The sequence below is a fragment of the Henckelia pumila genome, chromosome 2 (assembly GCF_033568475.1).
Source record: "Henckelia pumila isolate YLH828 chromosome 2, ASM3356847v2, whole genome shotgun sequence".
In the NCBI taxonomy this organism is placed as follows: Eukaryota; Viridiplantae; Streptophyta; class Magnoliopsida; order Lamiales; family Gesneriaceae; genus Henckelia; species Henckelia pumila.
In genome coordinates this window covers 117,913,291-117,931,671 of record NC_133121.1, presented here as the reverse complement: position 1 = coordinate 117,931,671, position 18,381 = coordinate 117,913,291, and the positions used below count along the sequence as shown (strand labels likewise).

General features: G+C 37.7%; 1 non-coding gene across 1 annotated transcript; it reads right to left on the bottom strand.

Annotated features, from left to right (window-relative positions):
* Positions 1-13,984: 13,984 nt before the first annotated feature.
* Positions 13,985-14,090, bottom strand: LOC140885722 (small nucleolar RNA R71). The gene has a single exon (XR_012151139.1). It is a non-coding gene; the product is annotated as a small nucleolar RNA R71 (small nucleolar RNA).
* Between the last annotated feature and the right edge of the window lie 4,291 nt (positions 14,091-18,381).

Here is an 18,381-nt window from a genome sequence, read left to right as displayed (position 1 = left end):
TAAGCAAGTCAGACTTGACTTGGATTGCACGAGATTGAAAGATTAGAAGTGGAAACTCGGGTTTTAAGCAGATGAAATGTATTTTATGATTTGGTAATCATGTTAGAACAACAAGCACTTTTGTATATGTTGTTGTTGAGTATTGATTTATGTATTACAGATATGTAGATTGATGTTTAAATGCATGTCAATTATGTAGAATCATGTTGGAAAGCTTATATGATAGATTATATCATTTTTCAGACTTGATAGCATAAAGAAGACTGATTTTTATGCACAGGGCATGGACCCCGTGCATGCTATGTGCATAGGTCCGGATGGACACTGTCCCAAAAATGTTTTGAGAAAAGGAGGCACGGACCTCGTGTAAGACTCCGTGTTAGGGTCCGTGTGTCCTCTGTTCCGCAACTCCTTTGAATTTCAAATTCTGCATAGGCACGGACCCTTATCCAGAACAGGCACGGACCCCGTGCCCTGGTCCGTGCAAGGGTCTGGACCTTGGGTCCGTGTATGTTAAAAAAAAAATAAAAATTCAGTCTTTGATTTTATTCGTTCAAGTGTGATTCTTTTATGATTAAATGTTTTTTATCCCTTAATATGTGATTAGCACCTGAGGTCCCCACAACAGGCACGCCCAAGGCCGTTGGTCAAGGGAAGAACAGAAGTCACCAAAATAACACACATGGATGCAAAAACAAACTATTAAAACCGAACGATAAGCGTAACAACATAGTAGCCATGCCCAAGCCCGCTGGTTGTGGGACGAACAGAAGTTTGAATCAATCCGTTGAAGGGGAATTGCTGCAGAAAATAGCACAAATGATAGGTGTCCCTAGATCTGCAAACAATAACGATGTGCATGTAACAAATTAGGGAGCAGCTGCAGTTACGAAACAATACGAGCCATGATGATGATAAGTGACAAAAAGCGAGGTAAAAAGAGGATATATTCAGGAGCATAAAAGTTTCATTAAAATTCTTTATTAAGGTAGGAATGCAAAGGCCTAGAGACTAATCCACGTTATAAATCACGTTATAAAACTTGATGGAGAAAGAAAGGGGAATCATCCGAAAAAAAAAAAGGAATGGATACGTAGAGGAAATTATATACAAGAACATAGAAGTGGCATTAAAAATTCTAATATGTTGGAGTAATGATGACACAATATTATTTCAATAGGGACAAGTGAGTGGAGTAATGATGCCACAATAGTAATTAATAAGGACAAGTGAGTCTTTTCACAATTCAATGATAGTTGTTTATTTATCATTGTTGTTTCCTTTTGAATGCCAAGAACATTGAAATAAACACAGGACAATTTTGATTTTTTGGAAAGCCAAGTGTCATTGTGGCAACTCTAATGAATGGCCAGATGTGTTACAAATTTAGAAAGTCGATATCTTTTTAATAACCGATTATAATAACATTTTTTGGAAAAATAATATACAATATCATTCTATTTTATAATAGTTGTTTATTTATCATTGTTGTTTCCTTTTGAATGCCAAGAACATCGAAATAACTACATGTAGTTCCTCTTAAAATAAATAAAATATATAATATTGTTAATCAATGGATGTAAATTAAATAAGGTGATCATAAATTGTACGACTTAAATAACTTAAACAATGGTTTGGTTGTAAGTGAATTTGGGAGCATATGTGTCATGTTAATTTTGAATATCTATTTAATTTTTTGTTTTTTTCTGGATAACTGTGTTATCTATCGCTTAATTGTTTGGGAAATGGCCCATAACCGAGTGATGAATGGAACCACATATTTGTTCGGGACAGAGGGAAAACCAACCCAAATTATTACCAAAACAAACAAGTTAAACAATTGCGTAAGCATTTCAATAACTAGTCTAATATTGATTTTTTTGTTAATACAAAACTAAGAGTGGTATGAAGCCGATGACACCAAAATAACACACATGAATGCACTAACAAACTTTGGAAACCAAATGATAACCATGACAACACAGTAGCAATGCCCAAGCTTGTTGGTTGAGGGACGAACAGAAGGCTAAACCACAAAAATAACACACATGGATGCAGAAACAAACTATTAAAACCAAACGATAAGCGTAACAACACAGTAGCCATGCCCAAGGTCGTTGGTCGAGGGACGAACAGAATGGGGTTGATGCTTCATCCGGGATATAGACGAGAGGATTGAAATCCGAATCTTATCTTTAGTTATAGCTAAGTCTGCGGATAATTATTGGGGCTAAAATAAAACTGGGTGCAAAATCCAGCGATGTTATGAAAAAACTATGATATAACTTGAAATTTCCTTTTGATCTTAGTGAGTAGAAGTTAAACTTGGTGGAGAGTGTTTTGAAACTAGAGAGCGGAATTTATGAATCTATGAAACAAACATGTTACATTATTGTATCGAAAGCGAGGAGAATAGACAAGATTGACAAATCACAAACACACGAGAACTCTTAAGAAAATTAGCGGACACATGTATTGAATCATGGAATGTAAAAATTCGGAGGTCGACTATATTGCTCATTATTGTTTTGCTCGGGACTAGCAAAAGTCTAAGTTTGGGGGGATTTGATAAGTGCATTTTATGCACTTAATTTGCATATGATTTGACTTGGCTTTTGTGATGTATCGAGTAGATTTTATGCGTATTTGTTGTTGTTTTTGTGAGATGCAAGGATTGGAGGAAAAGTAACGAGAAGAGACGGAAAAAGTAATTACGGAGATGCAAGTTTAGTTAATTACTGGAGCTGATAGATACATCCAAATCCTATCTTCACCGTTCACAATGAATTTTGGGATGTTTTAAAGCTGCTGTCAAAATTTCAGCTAAATCCGACGGCTAGAACTCAAGTTATGATTTTTGCAAGAATGCTGCGCGAGCTGGATGCGTTGTAGCGCACCCTAGCCTTGTAGCTCTTATTTTGAGAAAATTATCGGCGATCAGCGCCCCTGCACCCTAGGACAGCACACCCGTGCTCTGGAACCCAAAAACGCAGCGCACCCGCGCCTGACGTGTCGTATTTTTGGAAACTTTTAGTCTCGAACTTTAAAAGGACTCTTTGGCATATATCAGATTATTATCGAGGGTTTTCATTAGTTTTTGAAGGATAGAGACGGCTAGAGACCTAGGAAAAGGGAGAAGAAGCATTCTTGGCACGAAGACGGACGAAGAGACTACCGGAGGCGTAGAAGCATCATCTACCTTCGTTTTTATTTCATTCTTTCTCCTAATTTTTGAATGACGTTCAAGAATATGCTTTGTTTGATTTTTATTTTCATTATGAACTAATTCCTTTGTCTAGAGGGACGACATAGCTTGACTTGAAACCATGTTTTTGATATTTTGATTGATATATTAGAATTATTCATTCGGTTTATTTGTGTTTTCCTGAATTGATTGCTTCAATTTATTGACGATAGATTGAATGATATTTTATTTAGAATCTATCACTCGAGAGAAGAGATTTTGAATACGACATAGGAAAATACATCTTTGGTGTTTATATTGTTCGAGAGGCATATAACTCCATAGAAGTCACAGAAGAATTCTTGTGCTATTTACCGGATTTAATAATTGAACTTTGATAGAGATATTGAGTTTGCTATTGAATACGAATTTCTGCTTGACACTCGAGAGAGGTAGTAGAAAATAATAGTAATTCTTGGCTAATAAACTAGAAGAATTTATAATATAGATTTCTTTATGAATTAACTTGGTGGATGGTTAAGTGATGTCGAACCTCTAGAATTTGTCTCTCATTGAATTTTTGTCTTGCGAACTGGTCGTTAATTAATTTTATTTATTGAAAATTTTAGTTTGATATAACTCAAATCATTCTCGTAGCTCTACATAGGATTAAGATTTGATTAGTTGCAAATATTCAATATAATATCATTTTATTCATTCTCTGTGGGATCGACTTGGACTCATTTTCTATATTAAAACTTGACACCGTGCACTTGCGGGCACAAAATTACGCAACAAGTTTTTGGCGCCGTTGCCGGGGAGTGAATTTTATTTGATTTATATTAAATTGTGCTAATTAGTCTTAATTTTGATTTAGAGCATTTTATTTTATTTTGTTGGTTCTAATTTTAAAATTTTCCCTGTCTATGCAGTTTATGCGAAAAATCCAAAGTTACGACTCACTGCTCTTTGATCCGGAAATCGAGAAAACTGCTAAAGCTTTGAGAAAAGCTAGAAGAGAAGAGTTGCAAAAAATGGCTGAAGAAAGGGAAAGAGCTCTCAATAATGCTCCGGTGCCGATCAGAGATCACTTTCGACCGGTGATCAATACTCATTATTCTGGGATAGCTCGGCAAAACATCACGGCGAATAATTTTGAGTTGAAGCCAGCTCTGATTAATATGGTGCAGCAGAATCAGTTTAAGGGTGCAGCTACTGAAGATCCAAATTTGCACCTGCGTACTTTTCTGGAGATTGCTGACACAGTAAAGATTCATGGTGTTACTGAGGACACCATCAAACTACGATTGTTCCCGGTCTCTCTTAGGGACAATGCTCGTAGTTGGTTGCAATCACTACTGTTGGAAAAACGGTGTTCAGATCAATCAGAATTGATACCCGGTGCAGCGGAAGTTTTAAAATTTTATATGGAACGATTCCATATCATGGGTATCAAAACTTTACGATTAAATTGTGCGTGTAAAAATTAAATAACAATTAAATTTTTACCTTGAATCTCGAAACGAGATTATGGACACCAACAGATAACTCTGCTCTTGTTGTATATCCCAGGAACTGATGGACGAACAATTCTTCAATCAGGTCCACGAACAGAAGTTTAATCCCTCTGATAGATTGCACTAGAAAATCTATCAGAAGTTTCTACGAAGAGAATTAACGAATTTGATCCGTTAAACCAGACTGCAAATTCGAAATTCACAGGCTGGAATTTTCGACAGAGAGAGGAGAGGGGCGGCGGCCACTAGAGAGAAAACCCTAGTCAAATTCGAAAATTATGCTTCTGTTATATTATTTTTGTACTGCAATAACTTATTTATAATGTGGGCTGCTAACAGCTTAGGGCCCATTAGTCATAAGTTCAAGCCTGACAAGCAAAACCCGCATGTTCAAAAATTAATATAAAATTCATCGTGACTCAGATTGATAAACCAATTTCACCAATGTGCACAGAAACCATTTCTGCATCTTTTAAAGTCAAGATAAATTTTCTGAATCCGAATTCAGTGATTTCCAAAAATGCCCATCCCTATGTCATTTTAGAAAATCTTACTCCTCTACTCTGATATAAGAAGTCCTACTTCTTTGTTCATTAAATTTAACTCTTTAAATTTAACTATCTCAACGGGGATTAAAAATCCATTACTTGTGTGACCCTCAATGGTTCAGGGATACAGCTAGCCGTGAGCTCACAACTCCTTGTGACTCGGAACAACAATTTCCGACTTGCCCATCGAATCATGGTAAGAGCGCCTAGCAACATCGCCCCATGATTCCCTAGGTATCACTGATAGTGCCTGCAAGAACCAATAGATTTTGGTTAGCGTACAGTACAGTCCCTTCATCCATATATCCCGATCGAATCAACAACCATTGGTAAATCGAGAGTCGTTCGAGATTCGATAACTATGCAATACATCTTGAAGATCAAATAGTGACATCGCATGTGCTACTAAGAAACCATTTCTTAAAACACATCATGTACTCTGGCCAGAGATTCGTCACACTAATATCTCCTCAGATTGCATAGGATATCCACACTAGCAAGTATATGGTGAATCCTTGACAACAAAGCATCGACTCCTATATGTGTCGTAACTGTACCCAATCCCGACACCTGATGGCCCCAATAGAGTCGGTAAACGAGTCAAAGTACAGTACTAGCATATAGAGTCTCAATGATGTTTCAAGTAGTAAGGACTAATGGTGTACAACCAAAACCGCGGACTTTATCCACTCGATAAGTGATAACCACTTGGAAAGTCCGGATAGGGTAGTTCGATCATTCATCGTATGAATATCCATTTGCATGCTTTGAACATCTCTATGTTCCATACCAATGAAACGTGGTACTCGGCATCGCAAATGCTAGTCTCAATCTCGAGCGATCCTTATCCTTATTAACGGACGGCTCAATCGACTAGGAACCGTTTAGAATATACAGTGACTATAAGATGTGTTTCATGATAGCCATCCCCATGTGCCACCACATCTTACATACACTATAGTATATTCAAGGTCTTCATCTAAACATCTTATAGTATGTCACAACATAATAATATGATAAAAGATAAAGTAAACGCCATTATAAAAGTGTAAATTATATTAAACAAAAGATTGTTTATACATAGAGTCATAAAAGCCCTTAGCCACAAGTTGGCTCACCGGGCACCCACTCTTTCAATCTCCCACTTGCCCTAAAGCCAACTAGTCATACTACGCAGTCCCATTGCTTCGCGATGTTTGTTAAATAATGGTCCTGGCAAGGGCTTAGTAAGTGGATCAACGATATTTTCTGCAGAGGCCACTCTCTCGACAGTGATGTCTCCTCTTTCCACGATCTCCCGGATGATGTGGTATTTCCTCAGTACGTGTTTGGATCTTTGATGAGACCTTGGTTCCTTTGCCTGAGCAATGGCACCCGTGTTGTCACAGTACACCGGGACTGGACCAACAACTTCAGGAATGACGCCCAACTCTTGGACGAAATTCCTCATCCAAACGACCTCTTTAGCAGCAGCTGATGCCGCAATGTATTCTGCATCAGTGGTGGAATCCGCTGTGGTGTCCTGCTTGGAACTCTTCCAAGAGACAGCACCGCCATTGAGCATGAACACAAATCCAGAGGTTGACTTCGAGTCATCCACGTCACATTGGAAGCTAGAGTCGGTATAGCCTTCCAATTTCAGTTCTCTTCCTCCATATACCATGAACATATTCTTAGTCCTTTGTAAGTACTTAAGAATGTCCTTCACGGCTTTCCAATGCATTTGACCGGGATTGACTTGATATCTGCTCGTGACACTCAGAGCAAATGCTACATCCGGTCTGGTAGATATCATCCCATACATGATACTACCTATGGCTGACGCATATGGTACATGTGTCATTTTATCTATCTCTTCATCAGTCTTGGGACACATGGACTTGGATAGAGAAACTCCATGACACATAGGTAGATGTCCTCTCTTGGACCCATCCATTGAAAACCTTTTCAATATAGTGTCGATGTAGGTTGCTTGAGTGAGTCCTATCATTCTCTTAGATCTATCTCTATAGATCTGTATCCCTAGAATATAGGATGTCTCACCCAAATCCTTCATCGAGAATCTACCTGATAACCATATCTTTGTTGACTGCAACATCCCTACGTCATTCCCAATGAGTAGGATGTCATCAACATAAAGTACTAAGAATGTCACAGCATCCTTAACTACTTTCTTGTACACGCACGGTTCCTCCGGGTTTTTGATGAAACCAAAATCCTTTATTGTTTCATCAAATTTTTGGTTCCAACTTCTTGATGCTTGTTTGAGACCATAGATTGATCTCTGAAGCTTGCATACCTTATGCTCGCTTCCCATGGATGTGTATCCCTCAGGCTGCGTCATATAGATCTCTTCCTTAATGTTTCCATTAAGAAATGCAGTCTTCACATCCATTTGCCATATCTCATAGTCATACCAAGCAGCTATGGCAATAAGGATTCTTATGGACTTGAACATTGCAACTGGTGAAAAGGTTTCATCATAGTCAACTCCTTGTCTTTGAGTATAACCTTTCGCCACCAATCGTGCCTTGTAGGTCAATACCTTACCATCAGGCCCAAGCTTTCTCTTGTAGATCCATTTACACCCTATTGGAACAATTCCATCGGGAGGATCTACTAAAGATCAAACTTGGTTTGTATGCATCGAATCTATTTCCGACTGCATAGCTTCAAGCCATAAATTTGAATCCGCATCAGAAATTGCTTCCTTGAAGTTTCTTGGATCACATCCAACATCGGGTTCATCTTGATCCCCTTCAAGAAGAAGACCATATCGAATAGGAGGTCTTGAAGTCCTCTCGGATCTTCTAGGTATAGGCGTGTCCTCTGAAGATTCTTGAGGTATGGGATCATTATTTTGTATTTCGGGTTCTTCTTGAATTTCTTCGAGTTCCATCATCTCGCCTTTCTTATCCAATAAGAACTCCTTCTCCAAGAAGGTGGCATTCCTTGAAACAAACACTTTTGTTTCAGTAGGATGATAGAAATAATATCCGATTGAATTCTTCGGATACCCTACAAAATAACATAAGGTGGATCGACTATCCAACTTATCTCCCACTGTCTGCTTCACGTAAGCTGGACATCCCCAAATCCTCAAGTACGAATACTTAGGAGTTTTGCCATTCCATAACTCGTATGGTGTTTTATCCACTGCTTTGGTGTGGACATTGTTCAACAACAATACCGCCGTTTCAAGAGCATAGCCCCAAAACGAAGGTGGGAGCTCAGTGAAGCTCATCATGGATCGAACCATGTCCAACAAAGTTCGATTACGACGCTTCGATACACCATTCAGCTGAGGTGTCATAGGAGGAGTCCACTGAGAGAGAATCCCATTCTCTTTCAGATAGTCCAAAAACTCGGTACTTAAGTATTCTCCACCTCGATCCGATCGAAGTGCTTTAATACTTTTACCTAGCTTGTTTTCTACTTCAGCCTTGAATTCTTTGAACTTTTCAAATGCTTCAGACTTATATTTCATTAAATATAAATACCCATATCTTGAATAATCATCAGTAAAGGTAATGAAGTAGGTGTGGCCAAATTGAGTACCAATTCTAAATGGACCACAAACATCTGTATGGATCAAATCCAACAGATTTTGACTACGCTCAGGTTTCCCCTTGAATGGAGATTTAGTCATTTTTCCTTTCAGGCAGGATTCACAAGTAGGTAGAGAGTTAATATCAGACATATGAAACATGCCCTCTCCCACTAGCTTGTTCATCCTTCTTGAGGAAATATGACCTAGCCTAGCATGCCAAAGGTTTGCCGGGTTTTGACTATCGATTTTCCTTTTGTTCGTTGTTACCGATTTATCAACATAATTTATTGGAACGTCTTTTAATTTTAAGTTATATAGATCGTTTTCAAGTTGTCCATTTCCAATCAAACATTCATTCTTGTAAATATTTTAAATCCATTCACAAAATTGCAAGAAAAACCATCTCTATCAAGCATAGAAACAGAAATAATGTTTTTAATCAAATCTGGAACAAATAAAACATCTCTCAAAAGTAACTTAAAATCGTTCTGCAAAATTAAATAAACGTCTCCCACAGCTTTGGCTTCAACTCTAGAACCATTTCCGAGCCTCAGCTGGGTCTCACCCATTCTAAGCTTGCGACTTCTTGTCATCACCTGCAAATCATTGCAAATGTGAGATCCACATCCGGTATCCAATACCCAAGAAGTAGTATTAAGTGAAACATTTATTTCAATATAAAACATACCCTTTGCAGTTCGCAACTGCTCTAGATATTCCTTGCAGTTACGTTTCCAATGACCGGGTTTCTTGCAGTGATGGCAAACATCTTTGGACTTTTCCATGTTTGAAGCCTTTGTCTTGTTCTTCTTCTCGGGTCCGGTTTTCTTGGATGGGGCAGAACGTTTCTTACCCTTTGTACTTGGCCCCTTCTTAGCAGAAGAAGAGGAGCCCACCAAGAGAACCGGTTTATCCTTCTTTAAAGTGGCTTCATAAGTTACAAGCATATTGACCATCTCTTCAAGGGAGGCCTCTATCTTGTTCATATTGAAATTCACCACAAAACCGTCAAACGATGAAGGAAGAGAGAGAAGTAATAAGTCCACATTGAGTTCATGCTCTAATACCAAATCAAGCGTTACCAACTTCTGAATGAGCCAAATCACGCGTACCCCATGATCACGGACCGAAGTCCCTTCACGCATGCGACACGTCATTAACTCTTTTACAGTAGCGAACCTTTCAGCTCTCGATTGAGCCCCAAAAAGTTCCTTGAGTTGCACGTGAATGTCAGCAGCATTCACGGTATCCTCAAATCGCCTCTGGAGTTCATCAGACATCGAAGCTTACATATAGCATTTGGCCTTGATATCATGGTCCCACCATTTATCAAGTTTGTCCAACTCTTCCGGACTTATATCAGCTGGTGCTTCCTTCGGAGGAAATTTTTCTAACACGTAGAGCATCTTCTCCGAGGTCAAGACAATCTTCAACTTACGGAACCATTCCGTATAGTTTGCGCCAGTCAGTTTATTTTGTTCGAGAATAGAGAATAGTGGATTGCGCGAATTCATCTTAATGAAATACTGAAAATAAACAGACAATAATCAGTGATTGTTTAATTAATTTACTAAGACATAAAATAGGCGAAATTTATTTTATGAATCTCACTCCCACTATTTTAACGATTTCACTACCCTCTAGTGAAAACGAGAAACATTTTTTTTAGTGGGAACATGGAGTCCAATTGACAAACTATAGTCCCGAATAATATCAGCCAACCATAATTTTCAAAAGGTAGAGCCCAATTGCTTCCAAAGCAACCTCCACGTTTTTACCTCATGTCCAATAAGGGCCCAATAATATGACGCCGTTTATTGTGACACGTCAAGATGACCCATCAATATTAAGTTGTGATGGACGGTCGCCATGTGGATCCCCAATAATATGAGCAAATCCCATGGGAGTTCCACCCAACTTACAACATGTGTCGATCCAATGTACATCTTTCCGACGAACGGGCTCCCACAATAATATGAGCCGGACCGTATCCGCGGGTAGCATCTCATACATTGATCGTTGATGGAAGGTAGGAACATTTAAACAATATTTAAATTCCCTTTATTTATCTTGATATCAATTTTAAATCATATTTAAAATGAGGGATTTTAATTTTGAAAATTTGTCTCATCATTTAAAATTTGTATGCTTGCGGGATTCATACAATTTAGTCTAAACATGAATACAACGATAATATCATATTTTATATTTTAGGATGATCGATTCCATTACTAATTCGACCCGTGGTTGCCAATCACGAGTCTAAGTCCAATCCTAGGTAATATGCAAGTATGCAATGCAATCCTATTACATTGTGCTTCCAATTTACATTTCTTTAGTCTTTATTGTCTGCTGGGCCCACCTCCGTCTTCAAATCTTCATCTCCCACTAAGTATAATGTATTTACAATAAATAACTATGACAAGTAGGGGATACATTTTAAGGGGTGGGAACGGGCCATAAACCAGGCCCACTTTTATTACATATGACAATTCATATTGAGCCATAAACCAGGCCCATTAATAAATCCAACAACAATAAAAACAAATGTAAATTCCCTAACATACACCTACAAAATTGTTCATGGCAATCGATCATCCTTATCCAATAATATTTAATTCAAAATTAATTTATTGGATAACATGCAATGACAATTAAATTAAAAAGGATAAAATCATATTCCATATATAAAATCTTATTTTACATACAAAATCATATTTTATCTTTTTATCAAATAAAATCATATTTTACATATAAAATCCAATTTTATACATAAAATCATATTTTACTCAATATTTCCATAAGATCATATCTTATCATCAATTGTACCAAAAATAATTAATTTCATAAAATCTGATTTAACGGATAAAATCTATAAATTTTCCAAAAATTCAAATTTATCCAAAAATCAATTTTAAAATTTTCGGACTCGAACAATTCGATCCGACGCCTCGTGGACCAATCAAAAACAATTTTTGATCGGACCAAAAATAGAATTTTAACATATTAAAATTTTAATTAAAAATAAAAATTAATTTTCCCGGGCCGCCCGGGACGATCCCGGGCAGCCCGCGCCCCAAAAGGGGCTCGGGCCGGGCAGCCCGTCGCTGCCCCTTAAGCAGCGACGATCGCTGCCCGTGTTTTGCCCGTCAAAAATTTAATTTTTAAAATTTGTTTTGTTTCAAAAACCGAGGCTTAAAAATTTTTGTACAATCGATTAATTTAATCGCTTGATCTGAGCAACCTGTCTCTGATGCCACTGTTGGAAAAACGGTGTTCAGATCAATCAGAATTGATACCCGGTGCAGCGAAAGTTTTAAAATTTTATATGGAACGATTACATATCATGGGTATCAAAACTTTACGATTAAATTGTGCGTGTAAAAATTAAATAACAATTAAATTTTTACCTTGAATCTCGAAACGAGATTATGGACACCAACAGATAACTCTGCTCTTGTTGTATATCCCAGGAACTGATGGACGAACAATTCTTCAATCAGGTCCACGAACAGAAGTTTAATCCCTCTGATAGATTGCACTAGAAAATCTATCAGAAGTTTCTACGAAGAGAATTAACGAATTTGATCCGTTAAACCAGACTGCAAATTCGAAATTCACAGGCTGGAATTTTCGACAGAGAGAGGAGAGGGGCGGCGGCCACTAGAGAGAAAACCCTAGTCAAATTCGAAAATTATGCTTCTGTTATATTATTTTTGTACTGCAATAACTTATTTATAATGTGGGCTGCTAACAGCTTAGGGCACATTAGTCATAAGTTCAAGCCTAACAAACAAAGCCCGCATGTTCAGAAATTAATATAAAATTCATCGTGACTCAGATTGATAAACCAATTTCACCAATGTGCACAGAAACCATTTCTGCATCTTTTAAAGTCAAGATAAATTTTCTGAATCCGAATTCAGTGATTTCCAAAAATGCCAATCCCTATGTCATTTTAGGAAATCTTACTCCTCTACTCTGATATAAGAAGTCCTACTTCTTTGTTCATTAAATTTAACTCTTTAAATTTAACTATCTCAACGGGGATTAAAAATCCATTACTTGTGTGACCCTCAATGGTTCAGGGATACAGCTAGCCATGGGCTCACAACTCCTTGTGACTCGGAACAACAATTTCCGACTTGCCCATCGAATCATGGTAAGAGCGCCTAGCAACATCGCCCCATGATTCCCTAGGTATCACTGATAGTGCCTACAAGAACCAATAGATTTTGGTTAGCGTACAGTACGGTCCCTTCATCCATATATCCCGATCGAATCAACAACCATTGGTAAATCGAGAGTCGTTCGAGATTTGATAACTATGCAATACATCTTGAAGATCAAATAGTGACATCGCATGTGCTACTAAGAAACCATTTCTTAAAACACATCATGTACTCTGGCCAGAGATTCGTCACACTAATATCTCCTCAGATTGCATAGGATATCCACACTAGCAAGTATGTGGTGAATCCTTGACAACAAAGCATCGACTCCTATATGTGTCGTAACTGTACCCAATCCCGACACCTGATGACCCCAATAGAGTCGGTAAACGAGTCAAAGTACAGTACTAGCATATAGAGTCTCAATGATGTTTCAAGTAGTAAGGACTAATGGTGTACAACCAAAACCGCGGACTTTATCCACTCGATAAGTGATAACCACTTGGAAAGTCCGGATAGGGTAGTTCGATCATTCATCGTATGAATATCCATTTGCATGCTTTGAACATCTCTATGTTCCATACCAATGAAACGTGGTACTCGGCATCGCAAATGCTAGTCTCAATCTCGAGCGATCCTTATCCTTATTAACGGACGGCTCAATCGACTAGGAACCGTTTAGAATATACAGTGACTATAAGATGTGTTTCATGATAGCCATTCCCATGTGCCACCACATCTTACATACACTATAGTATATTCAAGGTCTTCATCTAAACATCTTATAGTATGTCACAACATAATAATATGATAAAAGATAAAGTAAACGCCATTATAAAAGTGTAAATTATATTAAACAAAAGATTGTTTATACATAGAGTCATAAAAGCTCTTAGCCACAAGTTGGCTCACCGGGCACCCACTCTTTCAACTACCACTTGGGAGTATCACTACATGGGATGATATGGCTTCCAAATTTCTGGCTAAGTATTTCCCACCTGCTAAGTCGGCTCAGTTGAAAATAGAGATCACTACATTCAAACAGCAAGATTTTGAGCAATTGTATGAAGCCTGGGAGCGGTACAAAGAGTTGCTTAGGAAGTGTCCAAACCATAATTTTCCAGATTGGGAACAGATCGAATTATTCTACAATGGTTTGAATGGGCCAACTCGTATTTCTGTGGATGCTGCAGCTGGAGGTTTAATATTTTCTAAATTTCCTGAACAGGCTTATGAGATGCTTGAGAAAAATGACTGTTAACAGTTATCAGTGGCCGAGTGAAAGATCTGCAATAAGAAATCCTGCTGGAATTCATGAGGTTGATGCATTCACTGCTTTGACTGCTCAGATGGCTACTATTTCTACACAGTTGGCTGCACTGACCAAAGGGAATCAAAGTTCTACTGAGACAGCATCACTGGCGACTGCCGTAAATTCTGCTAATGGATTTGAGAGTGTGAAGCAAGCGCAATATATGAACAACAGGAATTACAACAATTATCGAGGTAATCTTTTACCCAATCAGTATCATCCTAATTTGCGTAATCATGAGAATTTTTCCTATGCAAACAATAAGAATGTGTTGAATCCTCCACCGGGGTTCAATACTCAGAATGGTGAGGGTAAAGCATCGTTGAAAGATTTGGTGAGTAATTTTATTGTAGAATCATCCACAAGATTTAAGAGGAATGAAAATATGCTTGACAGTAAGGAGACGCACTTGACCAATGTGAGCGCTTCTATGAAAAATCTTGAAACACAAATTGGTCAACTGGCGAATGCATTGAATAATCAGCATAGAGGTGTGTTTCCTAGCAACACTGAGGTTAATCCTAGAGAGAAATGCAAGGTTGTTATTCTTAGAAGTGGCAAGGAACTTGGAACAGATAAGCCGAAGGCAGTGGATGATGAAGAAGTTGAAGAGATTGTGGTAGAGTCTGAAAAATCTGATAGCCAAAATTCCAGAAAGTCTGCAGTTGTGCCTGAGAAACCGCCTGTGCCAAAAGCTGTTCTGCCATATCCTCAGCGGTTCAAGAAGAAAGCGTTGGATGAGAGGTTTTCTAAGTTTCTTGATATCTTCAAGAAAATTCATATTAATATTCCATTCGCTGATGCTTTGGAACAGATGCCGCATTATGCAAAACTTATGAAGGATGTGATGGCGAGGAAGAGAAAGCTTGAAGAATTTGAAACAGTGAAGTTGACAAAGGAGTGCAGCGCCATCCTACAAAAGAAACTGCCACAGAAATTGAAAGATCCAGGGAGTTTCACTATTCCTTGTTTATTGGTGGTGCGACTGTTAATAGAGCATTATGTGATTTAGGTGCAAGTATTAATTTAATGTCTTTGTCTATTTTCAGGTCTTTGGAGCTTGGCGAGGTGAAACCAACCACGATTACTCTGTAGTTGGCTGATCGTTCTCTGACATATCCTCGAAGAGTTGTGGAAGATGTATTGGTAAAAGTAGATAAATTTATTTTTCCTGCTGACTTTGTAGTGCTTGATATGGAAGAAGATCAAGATGTCCCTCTAATTTTGGGGCGACCATTTTTGGAAACTGGAAGAGCTTTAATTGATGTGCAGGAGGGTGAATTAACTCTACGAGTTGGTGGTGAAGTGGTAACTTTTAATATTTATAAGACCATGAATTACCAAGATGAAGTACGTGCTTGTAATCACATTGATTTATTTGATTCTTCTGTGAATAATTTTGTTGTAGGAATAGAGTTGAAAAGTGGGCGAGATCCGAAGGTGGCGAAGAAGGTGAAAAATAAAGCTAAGTCCAAGATGATTTTTGAGTATGTTTGGAGGGTGAAAGAGAGGAACAAAACCTCCAATAAAGTGACAGGAATTGGCTAAAATCAGCTTCAAGTCGGGCTGAAGACTTTAAACCAAGCGCTTGTTAGGAGGCAACCTGAAACGAACCTAACTCTCTAAATATAAATAAATATGCGGAAAAAAAAAAAAATTTACACTTACTAAGTAAAAATATGTACATACATGCCCATACATATATGCACCGAATAAATAAATTTAAAAATAAATAACTTAAATAAAAATGCAACCTTTAATAAATTAAATATCTGAGTCAAACATTTAATAAAATACTGACATAAGCAAAATAAATAAAATTTGCATGCACTGAAAATATTTAAATAAAATAAGTAATAATATCCACCACTGAAAATAAATAAAATGTATGACATGATAAAAATATTCAAAACATGACGTAGACTCAGACAACGGTCACGGGGTTACTGCATGTCCGCTCATAGGTCCTCGCCGTCGGTGGGTACTACGTCCTCCTCTACATACTCACCTGCACCATATCAGTGTAGTGAGCCTAGAGGCCCAACATGCTAACATAACAAGGGTTTAAAATAATTTAAATCACTTTAATACTAATACATTACATATACATGAATGAGCATGCTTAAAAATATCATGAACATAACATAAACTTAAATTAAACTTGAATATCATAATAATACATAAACATTGTTGAGCAAAGTATTTTCTAACATCGAAAGGTCCTCTCCATAGTGTAACCATACATACATTAAATACTGATCAGCGTGGTAAACCAACGTACGTGGCGGTGACGAATCACCTCTTAAATTGGCAGTAAATTGCTCTTCAATAGTTCATATATGGGGACGAATCCCCCTTAAATTGTCACACTACTTCAACTTCCAACATAAAATTATTTTCTTTTGCTCAACCTTAAACATTAAATCATGCATAAAAATTATTTCATGAATGCATGTACTTAAATAAAATATGTGTCCTTCATATATATTTAATTTAATTTCATACTAACATATAAATATTAAAAATAACTTCCATGCATAAAAATAATTAAATATATATTCAGGACACATGCAATTTCTCATGGGTTGTACTGAACTGCTGGCCCATTAACACTGAGACTGGCCCATTAACATACTTATGCCCAATAATAATTATTCTAAGTCCAAATAATTAATTAAATCCCATTAAGAAAATTAAATATAGCCTATTAATTTAATTAAACTAATTAGCCCAATTAAACACTTAAACTTATTAGTTAACTTAAAAATAAAAATACCCGAGCCCAACTAACTTAACCCGGACCCGGACCCAACTAACATAACCCATGACCCACTGACTTGACCCGGACCACCAACCCGACCCGGAAATCCACCTGGAACCCTAACCCGATCGCCCCCCCTATTCTCGTTTCTGCTGCGGCCGTGAGCAGCAGCAACACCTTGGCTGCTGCCGGCCTGCTCCGGCCGCCCCTGGCCGGAGCGCCGTCGCCCAGACTTAGCCCATGTCTGGGCAGTTCGAACCTAGCCCTTGACCCAGCCCCATGCACCTTAGAGCCCTTAGCCAAACCCCCCTTCCCCAAACCCTAATCTGCGCATCCATGGGAGGCCGTCCGACTTTATGGCTTTTCTGGGCTCGTTTGGCTCGAACCACTCGAGCCATTCGAGTCCAGGCCACTCACACATACCCTCTGAACACCTACCAGCAGTCATACGCAACCATGGCTAAGAAACGTGAGCATGAAAATCAAAACACACGACAAGTCACAAACTCCATGAAAGCCGAAACCTTTTTCTGAAAATCTTTAAAGTTTTCGATGCATACACAATACACACACTATAATAGCTGATAGGTACGAAAAATAGGGAAGAAAATCATGCCTTTCACCGATGTTTGAAGAGAAAAAGGCGAAGGTGACGATTCCGGGACGACGGGACGACGATGACTCAACTTGGAAGCTTCAAAATCGTGGCTATGGAGTCCTTAGAGATGCTAGCCGATGAAGAAGATGAAGAACAAGGAATGGGGGTGGCGGCTGATGCTTGGAGACGTGAGAGTTGGGTAGATTAGGGTGAAATTTTAATTAAAATAAAGTTTTGGAATAATTAAAAATATTAATAAGAAATTTTAATTATGAAATATATAACTTAAAAGCTCTAAATAATAATTGAAATCTGATAACTTTAATAAAATCCAGAAATAATTATTTTAGGGAATTTTAAAGATAATAAAAAGTCATTATTTTGGCTTATTTTGAATAAAAACGGACTCCTAAAAATAAATAAAATTAAATACTGATAATTTTGAGGAAATAAAACTCAAAATAATATTTTTGGGCTCTAAAAATTCTCATGAAATAAATTGGATAGAAAGTTGTCATCTCGTCCGTCCACGGTCCCGTCTACGCGATAAAATAATTTAAATACTAAAAATCATAAAAATCTCAAATTATGGGTTAAATGCTTGAAAATAAATCTTAAAACATGCACAAATAATTCACATCATAATTTAATCCATAAATCTAAAATTTTAAATAAATAAATTTCCTAATTATGCATGCGAATTTACGTATTAAGATACCGGGTGTTACAATTCTCCCCC